Raw genomic sequence first — 10,000 nt, 5'->3', positions numbered from 1 at the left:
TCGATCCATGCACCGTGGATCGATCGTGGATCGTCCCGGTCGAGCAGGATCGATCGTGGTGAACCTCGGCCGTGTGGATCGATAATGCACCGTGCGGATCGATCATGGATCGATCCCGGTCGGCGGGATCGATCGTGGTCGAGCCTCGGTCGTGTGGATCGATCCATGCACGATCGATCCGATGCGGATCGATCGTGGGACCGCCTCGGCCCGGTCATCGGCGTGGGTCGATCCTGCACCATGCGATCGATCGTGGGATCCCGCTCGGTCGATCGTGGCCGACCGCCTCGGCCGTGTGGATGATCCGATCGGTGCATGGATGATCATGGATCGGTCCCGGTCGAGCGGGATCGATCCCCTGCACCATGCGGATCGATCGTGGATCGATCCCGCTACGGCCCGGGATCGATCGGGCCGACCCGACCATGGTCGGTTGCAACTTCACCGATCATTTTCTTGTCCGATTGAATCCATTCTTCTTCCTAAATTTTCTTGTGTCATAAAATAGCCTCCCCAATGTTTTGCCCACGTTCCAAATATTTTTCTAATTTTCCGGATTTTTCTCAATTTTTAAATACCAAAAATAAAAAAAAATATTTTCGGTCGTCAAAATTTTTTGACTTTTCCATAATTTAGATCACATTTTCTAAGCATCTCTGCCAAAAATCTCATCAAAATTCAATTTCTACAATTTTTGGAGGTGGTGCCTACTCAAACATGGTGAATGTCTACTCTATTGGGGGCAAAAATGCTCATAAGGCTCTTTAGGGTAGTGGTGCTCGAGAGGCCACGGGCGGTTTTCGGGCGATCGTTGCGCGTGCATGAGTCATGTCACGGAGCACGAAATGAGTCGAGAATGAGTCATAACAACGTTCAATGATCCCAAATATGTTCCGTCCCGATCGAAAAAGCCCCTAGACAAAGATGGATGCATCGCGTGGCTCCCCTCACGCGGGCATCATGGCGAAGACGCATGGGTCGTTTTTTCGAGCCAAGCGGCCATAGAGGATGAATCGATGTGGAGTTGCCCAGGAATTGGCGAATCTATGAGTCCCTTCGGTAAGGCAGATCGTGCCTCGGGCATGAATGAACAGGCCACCTTGGCTATGTCGATCCCACGACTAGAAGACAAGACATTGGTGTTCTCGCGTCTAGCGGTGCGGATGCGACCTCGTTCGATAACTCCGTGATCCTCAGTCCTCGTGCTTGAGGAGCTACGAGATGAGTCGGCTTGGTTCGTTTCCGAGTGTGCGCGATGGCGTGTGAGGCGATAGATGTGTGCGTGGCGGGCTTTCCGTCTTTGGTGCATGTTGCTTCCCTCACCTTCGATCGATTTGTTGCTCCTTGAGATAAACGTCCCGGATGCAAAGATGTGAGTTCTGTGTTGCATACTGTGCGACGGAAATGTGTGCCTTCGGTAGTCCCTTCCATCCACGACGTCCTCTTGGATGCTCGGTTGGACCGGATAGTGGGCTCGTGTTCCACGAACGTCGTCTCATTACGATCGTTCGGACGGACCACAGTGCCTGCTCGTTCTCTCGGATGCGGAACTCTCGTAATGGGAGTGGTCATTGGCCCTTGTTCCCTAATCGTTAAGCGTTTATCGCTTCACAGTGAATTGATCTTGCCTTGTCCTTGATCGCGCGAAGCCTCGGGCATCGCGGATCATGCTCGGCGGACGTCGTGAAGGAGAATGCTACTGGTTGATCACGCTTGGTAGTCATATGCTTGTCTCAAAGATTAAGCCATGCATGTGTAAGTATGAACTAATTCAGACTGTGAAGCTAACGAATGGCTCATTAAATCGATTATAGTTTGTTTGATGGTATTTGCTACTCGGATACCGTAGTAATTCTAGAGCTAGCGTGCAACAAACCCCGACTTTGGAAGGGATGCATTTATTAGATAAAAGGTCGACGGGCTTTGCCGAAACTGCTCACGATGATTCATGATAACTTGACGGATCGCACGGCCATCGTGCGGCGTGACCCTTTATCATTGAAATTTCTGCCCTATCAACTTTCGATGGTAGGATAGTGGCCTACTATGGTGGTGACGGGTGACGGAGGATTAGGGTTCGATTCGGAGAGGAGCACAGAGAAAGCGGCTACCACATCCCGAGGAAGGCGGCCGGGGCGCGCAAATTACCCAATCCGACACGGGGGAGGTAGTGACAATAAATAACAATCTTAGGGCTCTTTGTCTGGTAATTGGAATAGTACAATCTAAATCCCTTAACGAGGATCCATTGGAGGGCAAGAACGGGTGCCGGCGGCGCGGTAATTCCAGCTCAATAGCGTATATTTAAGTTGTTTGCGGTTAAAAAGCTCGTAGTTGGACCTTGGGTTGGGTCGGCCAGTCCGCCTCACGGTGTGCCGGTGGCTCGTCCCTTCTACACCCAGGCGATGCGCTCTGGCCTTAGCCCGGCGGGTCGTGCCCTTGTTACTTTTGAAGAAATTAGAGTGCTCAAAGCAAGCCTCGCTACGTATACATTAGCATGGGATAACATCATAGGATTCCGGTCCTATTGTGTTGGCCTTCGGGATCGGAGTAATGATTAACGAGGAGACCGGTCGGGGGCATTCGTATTTCATAGTTAGAGTGAATTCTTGGATTTATGAAACGAACAAGCTGCTTGGCATTGCCAAGGATGTTTTCGTGTCAAGAACGAAAGTTGGGGCTCGAAGACGATCGGATACCGTCCTAGTCTCGACCATAAACGATGCAGAGCTAGGGATCGGCGGATGTTGCTTTTAGGACTCCTTAGGCACCTTGAAATCAAAGTTTTGGGTTAGGGAAGTATGGTCGCAGAAATTTGAAACTTAAAGGTGTGGAAGGGCACCACCGGGGAGTGGAGCACAACGGCTTAATTTGACTCAGCAGGCTTACAGTCAGGACATAGCGGGATTGTAGGAGCTCTTTCTTGATTCTATGGGTGGTGGTGCATGGCCGTTCTTAGTTGGTGGAGCGATTTATTAAGTTAATTAGATGCTTGAGCACGAGACCTCGGCACGCTAAGCTAGCTATGTGGATGTACATCTCCACGCCCGGCTTCTTAGAGGACTATGGCCGCTTAGGCCAAGGAAGTTGAGGCAATAGCAGTGCTGTGATGCCCTTAGATGTTAAGGCGCACGCGCGCTACGCGTGTATTCCACGAGTCTATAGCCTTGGCCGACGGGCTGGGTAATCTTTGAAATTTCATCGTGATGGGGATAGATCATTGCAATTGTTGGTCTTCGAGGAATTCTAGTAGCGCGAGTCATCGGCTCGGCGTTGATACGTCCTGCCCTTTGTGCACATAGCCCGTCGCTCCTACCCGATTGAATGGTCGGTGAAGTGTTCGGATCGCGGCGACGTGGGTGATTCGCCGCCGATGACGTCGCGAGAAGTCCCAGACCTTATCATTTAGAGGAAGGGAGAATCGTAACAAGGTTTCCGTAGGTGAACTGCGGAAGGATCATTGTCGAATCTGCGACGACGATTGACCGAACAGGTAACAAACTCAATGGGGACGGCGGGCTCGGCCCAGGCGTCCTCTCAGCTGTCCGAGGATCGGCTCGAGCACCTCGAGCGCGGCCTTTGTCTCGCGGCGCGAGCGAACCCCCGGCGCGGAATGCGCAAAGACAGACAAGAGTGCGATGCTCCCGCCGCCCCATACACGGTGCGCGGGATGCCATGCAATCTCATATTACTCCTGCTGACTCTCGGCAACGGATATCTCGGCTCTCGCATCGATGAAGAACGTAGCGGCTGCGATACTTGGTGTGAATTGCAGAGTCCCGTGAACCATCGAGTCTTTGACGCAAGTTGCGCCAGAAACCATTGGTCGAGGCACGTTTGCACCCCAGGTGTCACGCATGGCGGTGCCCCTAATCCCCTCCGTCCTTTCATAGGGCGGCGGGACTCGGGCGCGTACGATGGCCTCCGCTGACGACCACGTCCCGGTTGGCCCAAAATCCGCGTCGGAGCGATCGGCATCACGACATTCGGTGGTTGATTAGACTGATGATCAATGTCGCGCGTGCCGCTCATCGCGCGCTCCGAATCTGCTCCTTACCAACGCGACCCCGGGTCAGCGGGGCTACCCGTGAGTTTAAGCATATCAATAAGCGGAGGAAAAGAAACTAACAAGGATTCCCCTAGTAACGGCGGCGAACGGGAAGAGCCCGACATGAGAATCGATCGCCCTCGGCGTTGGTGTAATGCAGGCGTCCTCGGCGACGGACCGGGCCCCAGTTCCTGGAAGGGCGCCGAAGAGGGTGAGCCCCGTCGTGTCGGACCTAATGGCACCCTGAGGCCTTGTCGGCGTAGTCGGGTTGTTTGGGAATGCGGCCTAATCGGGCGGTAAATTCCGTCAAGGCTAAATATGGGCGAGAGGCAGGTAAACAAGAATACGCGAGGGGGAAAGATGAAAAGGACTTTGAAAAAGAGTCAAGAAGTGCTTGAAATTGTCGGGAGGAGACGGATGAGGGCGGCGATGTGCCTCGGTCGGATGTGGAACGGTGAGCCGGTCGCCCGATCGGCTTTCGAGCATGGACCGATGCGGATTGGTGGCGGCCCAAGCCCGGGGCCTTCGATACGTCCGTGGAAACGTCGCCCGCTGCCGATTGTGGAATGCGGCACGCCTCTCACGGCGTGCCCGGCATCTGCGTGCTCCGGGCATCGGCTAGTGGGCTCCCATTCGGCCGCGTCTTGACACGGACCAGAAGTCGACATGTGTGCGAGTCAATGGGTGAGCAAACCGTAAGAGCGTAAGGAAGCTGATTGGTGGGATCCCTTTTGGGTGCCTGCCCGGCCGACCTTGATCTTCGAAGGGTTTAGTGAGCATGCTGTCGGGACTAGAAAGATGGTGAACTATGCGAGGCGGGGCGAAGCGAGAGGAAGCTACGGTGGAGGCCGCAGCCCCGATGCGACGTGCAAATCGTTCGTCGACTTGGGTATAGGGCGAAAGACTAATCGAACCGTCTAGTAGGCGGTTCCCTCGGTTTCCCTCGGGATAGGCTGGAGCTCAGAACGAGTTCTATCGGGTAAAGCCAATGATTAGAGGCATCGGGCGCGAGCGCCCTCGACCTATTCTCAAACTTTAAATAGGTAGGACGCGCGGCCTTCGTTGAGCCACGCCACGGAATCGAGAGCTCCAGTGGGCCATTTTGGTAAGCGGGGGCGGCGATGCGGGATGAACAGGAAGTCGGAGTTACGGTGCCCCAGTCACAACGCGCTAACCTAGAACCCTGAGGGTGTTGGTCGATTAAGACGACGGGGCCGGTGGTCATGAGTAATCAGCTAAGGAGTGTGTAGCTGACTCACACCGCGAATCAAGCCCAGCCAGAAAATGGATGGGCGGCGAAGCGCGCGACCTTATACTCGGCGAATCAAGGCAAGTGCCGAGCCTTGTTGATGAGTAGGAGGCGCGGCGGTCGTTAAAGCACAGGGGCGTGAGCGGCGGAGCGGCCGTCGGTGCGGATCTTGGTGGTAGTAGCAAATATTCAAATGAGAACTTTGAAGACCGAGAAGAGGAAAGGTTCCATGTGAACGGCACTTGTACATGGGTTAGTCGATCCTAAGAGACGGGGGAAGCCGTCGATGGCGCCTCGTGCGCGAGCCCGAAAGGGAATCGGTTAAAATTCTGAGAGCAGGGACGTGGCGGTTGACGGCAACGTTAGGGAGTCTCCAGGAGACGTCGGCGGGGGCCTCGGGAAAGTTATCTTTTACATTTAACGGCCTGCCCACCTGGAAACGGCTCGTAGGAGGTAGGGTCCGGCGGTGGAAGAGCACCGTCGCGTGGTGTCCAGGTGCGCCCCAGGCGCCCTTGAAAATGCGGAGGACCGAGTGCCGTCCACGCCCGGTCGTACTCATAACCGCATCGGGTCTCCAAGGTGAACAGCCTGCAGTCGATGGAACAATGTAGGCAAGGGAAGTCGGCAAAATGGATCCGTAACCTCGGGAAAGGATTGGCTCGGGGACTGGGCACGGGGTCCTAATCCCGAACCCGTCGGCTGTCGGTGACTGCTCGAGCTGCTCTCGCGGCGAGCGGGTCGCCGCGTGCCGGCCGGGGGACGGATTAGGAACGGCTCCTTCGGGGCCTTCCTCGGGCGTCGAACAGTCAACTCGGGCTGGTACGGACAAGGGAATCCATTTGTTTAATTAAAACAAAGCATTGCGATGGTCCTGCGGATGCTCACGCAATGTGATTTGCCCAGTGCTCGAATGTCAAAGTGAAGAAATTCAACCAAGCGCGGGTAAACGGCGGGAGTAACTATGACTCTCTTAAGGTAGCCAAATGCCTCGTCATCCTAATTAGTGACGCATGAATGGATTAGCAGTTCCAGTGTCCTGTCATATCCAGCGAAACCACGGCCAAGGGAACGGGCTTGGCGAGAATCGGCGGGGAAAGAAGACCTGTTGAACGACTCTAGTCCGACTTTGTGAAATGACTTGAGAGGTGTAGGATAAGTGGGGCCGGAACGGCGAAAGTGAAATACCACTACTTTGCGTTATTTTACTTATTCGAGTGAAGCCGGAGGCGAGCCAATGCCCCTTCTTTTTCCTAAGGTCCGCGCATGCCTTTCCCGGTCCGGGCGGAAGACATTGTCGGGTGGGGAGTTTCATTGGGCGGCACATACGGTTAAAAAGATAACGCGAGGTGTCCTAAGATGAGCTCAACGAGCATCAGAAATCTCGTGTAGAACAAAGGGTAAGCTCGTTTGATTACGATTTCCGTGATCTGGTACCGTGAAAGCGTGGCCTGTCGATCCTTTAGATCTTCGAATTTGAAGCTAGAGGTGTCGGAAAAGTTACCACGGGGATAGCGCTTGTGGCGGTAGCGTTCATAAACGACGTTGCTTTTTGATCCTTGATGTCGCCATTTCTTTCCTATCATTGTAGACAGAATTCACGAGTGTTGGATTGTTCACCCACCAATAGGGAGCGTGGCATAGGTTTAGGCCGTCGTGAGACAGGTTAGTTTACCCCTACGATGATAGTGTCACAATAGTAATTCAACCTAGTACGAGAGGAACCGTTGATTCGCACAATTGGTCATCGCGCTTGGTTGAAAAGCCGATGGCCTGCAAATCTGATGTTAGATTATGGCGAACGCCTCTAGTCGGGAATCCGGGCTAGAAGTGACGTAAGCTCGCCGCTCGATTGCCGACCTGCGGTGGGGACTTGTTCCCCCAAGGGCACGTGTCGTTGGTGAAGCTCTCGCGGTGGATGAACCGCGTGGGCCGCCTTGAAGCACAATTCCTATTGAGCGATGAGTAGAATCTTTGCGAGACGACTTAAATACGCGACGGGGTATTGTAAGTGGCGAGTGGCCTTGCTGCCACGATCCACTGAGATTCAGCCCTTGTCGCTTCGATTCGTCCCTCCCCCCCAACCCCTAACTCCACAACCAACCAACAAAATTCCTCTTCTTCGAAACGAGCTCGAGGGTCGCCGTCCTCCGTGAGGGCCCTCCGATTTCTCCTAAGTCCCAAGCACCCTAGTTCTCGCACCCACGGCTTGAGAGCGAGTAGTCCCCGCATCATCGGAGGCTTTACGTATCTCCTAAGGCTCCATGACTTGAGAGTCCATGCACACAAGGGTATGTGTGTGCTGCTCAGCATGAGCATGTGACTTTGGACATCGACTTGAGTGATGCATGCCACGACTTGAGTGTGGTGACTTGTGCTTGGCCTACTTGCCATGACTTGAGAGTGCTTTACACATGTCCCGTCGTGACAAGGCCAACGTGCCGTGACTTTTGTGCCATCCCCGCACCGTGTGCATCGATCCTTCAATCCTCGGGACTTCCCCTCACCATGCGAATCGATCGTGAAATTCTTGGATTGTTGAGGGACGAACTAGCTGCCGGGAAAATTTTTTGGTAAGTTGTTTTTTCTTTTCGGTGAAAAGTAAAAAATGGCACCAAAAATTTTGGTAAGTTGTTCGTCTTTCATAAATCCAAGAATTTCACCTCCAAATTCTAGTCGAGCCTCGTGATCGATCGTGGTAGAGGACCTTGGATCGTGCGGATCGATCCATGCCGAGGGCCTTGGCCGTGTGCCTCCACCTCGCAATCCTCGGGACTTACTTAAGTTGGATCGATCGTAGGAATCGAGGGCCTTGGCCGTGTGGATGGCTTAATCTTTGAGACAAGCATGTGACTACCGTGTGGTCGGGCACGATCGATCGTGGATCGATCTTTGGTCGAGCGTGATCGGTCATGGTCGGGGCCTCGGCCGCGGGGATCGATCGTGGATCGACCCTTGCACCGTGCGGATCGATCGTGGGTCGATCCCCGGTCGTGCGGGATCGGTCCCTGCACCGTGTGGATCGACCTTGCATCGATCGGATCGATCCCTGCACCGTGCGGATCGATCCCGGTCGAGCGGGATCAGTCCCTGCACCGTGTGGATCGATCCCCGGTCGAGCGCCTCGGCCGTGCGGATCGGATCGATCGTGGTCGAGGGCCTCGGTCGTGTGGATCGACCCTTGCACCGTGCGGATCCATCGTGGGTCGATCCCCGGTCGTGCGGGATCGGTCCCTGCACCGTGCGGATCGACCTTGCATCGATCGGATCGATCCCTGCACCGTGCGGATCGATCCCGGTCGAGCGGGATCAGTCCCTGCACCGTGCGGATCGATCCCTCGATCGATCGGTGGTCGGGCCCGGTCGTGTGGATCGACCCATGCACCATGCGGATCGATCATGGATCGATCCCGGTCGAGAGGATCGATCGTGGTCGAGGGCCTCGGTCGTGTGGATCGGTCCACGCACCGCGCGGATCGATCATGGATCGATCCCGGTCGAGAGCCTCGGCCGTGCGGATCGATCCAGGATCGATCGTGGTCGAGAGCCTCGGCCGTGTGGATCGGTCCACGCACCGTGCGGATCGATCATGGATCGATCCCGGTCGAGCGCCTCGGCCGTGCGGATCGATCATGGATCGATCGTGGTCGAGGGCCTCGGTCGTGTGGATCGATCCATGCACCGTGCGGATCGATCATGGATCGATCCCGGTCGAGCGGGATCGATCGTGGTCGAGGGCCTCGGCCGTGTGGATCGATCATGGATCGATCCCGGTCGAGCGGGATCGATCGTGGTCGAGGGCCTCGGTCGTGTGGATCGATCCATGCACCGTGCGGATCGATCATGGATCGATCCCGGTCGAGCGGGATCGATCGTGGCCGACCGCCTCGGCCGTGTGGATCGGTCCCGGTCGGCGTGAATCGATCCCTGCGCCATGCGGATCGATCGTGGATCGATCGCTGGCAGGATCGATGAAGTGGCCGGCCGCCTCGGCCGTGTGGATCGATCCGATCGGTGCATGGATGATCATGGATCGGTCCCGGTCGGCGGGATCGATCCACCTGCACCATGCGGATCGATCGTGGATCGATCGCTCAAAGGGATCGTCGGGGCGGAGCCGACCATGGTCGGTTGCAACTTCACCGATCATTTCTTGTCGATTGAATCCATTCTTCTTCCTAAATTTTGTTTGTGTCATAAAATAGCCTCCCCGATGTTTTGCCCACGTTCCAAATATTTTTTTCTAATTTTCCGGATTTTCTCAATTTTTTAAATACCAAAAATAAAAAAAAATATTTTCGGTCGTCAAAATTTTTTTCTGAGTTTTCCATAATTTAGATCACATTTTTCTAAGCATCTCTGCAAAAAATCTCATCAAAATTCAATTTCTACAATTTTTGGAGGGGTGGTGCCTACTCAAACATGGTGAATGTCTACTCTCTTTGAGGGCAAAAATGCTCATAAGGCTCTTTAGGGGTAGTGGTGCTTTCCGGAGGCCACGGGCGGTTTCGGGCGATCGTTGCGCGATGCATGAGTCATGTCACGAGGCACGAAATGAGTCGATAATGAGTCATAACAACGTTCAATGATCCCGAAATAGGTTCCGATCGATCGAAAGAGCGCCCTAGACAAAGATGGATGCATCGCGTGGCTCCCCTCACGCGGGCATCATGGCCAGAAGCGCATGGGTCGTTTTCGAGCCAAGC

At 54.6% G+C, this 10,000-nt stretch overlaps 1 non-coding gene and 1 pseudogene across 1 annotated transcript; both read left to right on the top strand.

Moving 5' to 3' along the window:
- Positions 1 to 3,699: 3,699 nt before the first annotated feature.
- LOC120294201 lies at positions 3,700 to 3,854 on the top strand. The gene has a single exon (XR_005551692.1). It is a non-coding gene; the product is annotated as a 5.8S ribosomal RNA (ribosomal RNA).
- A 208-nt stretch (positions 3,855 to 4,062) lies between these two features.
- LOC120294170 lies at positions 4,063 to 7,365 on the top strand (annotated as a pseudogene).
- Positions 7,366 to 10,000: the final 2,635 nt, after the last annotated feature.

Source organism: Eucalyptus grandis, chromosome 5 (genome assembly GCF_016545825.1).
Source record: "Eucalyptus grandis isolate ANBG69807.140 chromosome 5, ASM1654582v1, whole genome shotgun sequence".
NCBI lineage: Eukaryota > Viridiplantae > Streptophyta > Magnoliopsida > Myrtales > Myrtaceae > Eucalyptus > Eucalyptus grandis.
Note: the sequence above shows the minus strand (reverse complement) of the source record. Positions and strands in the feature narration are given on the sequence as shown.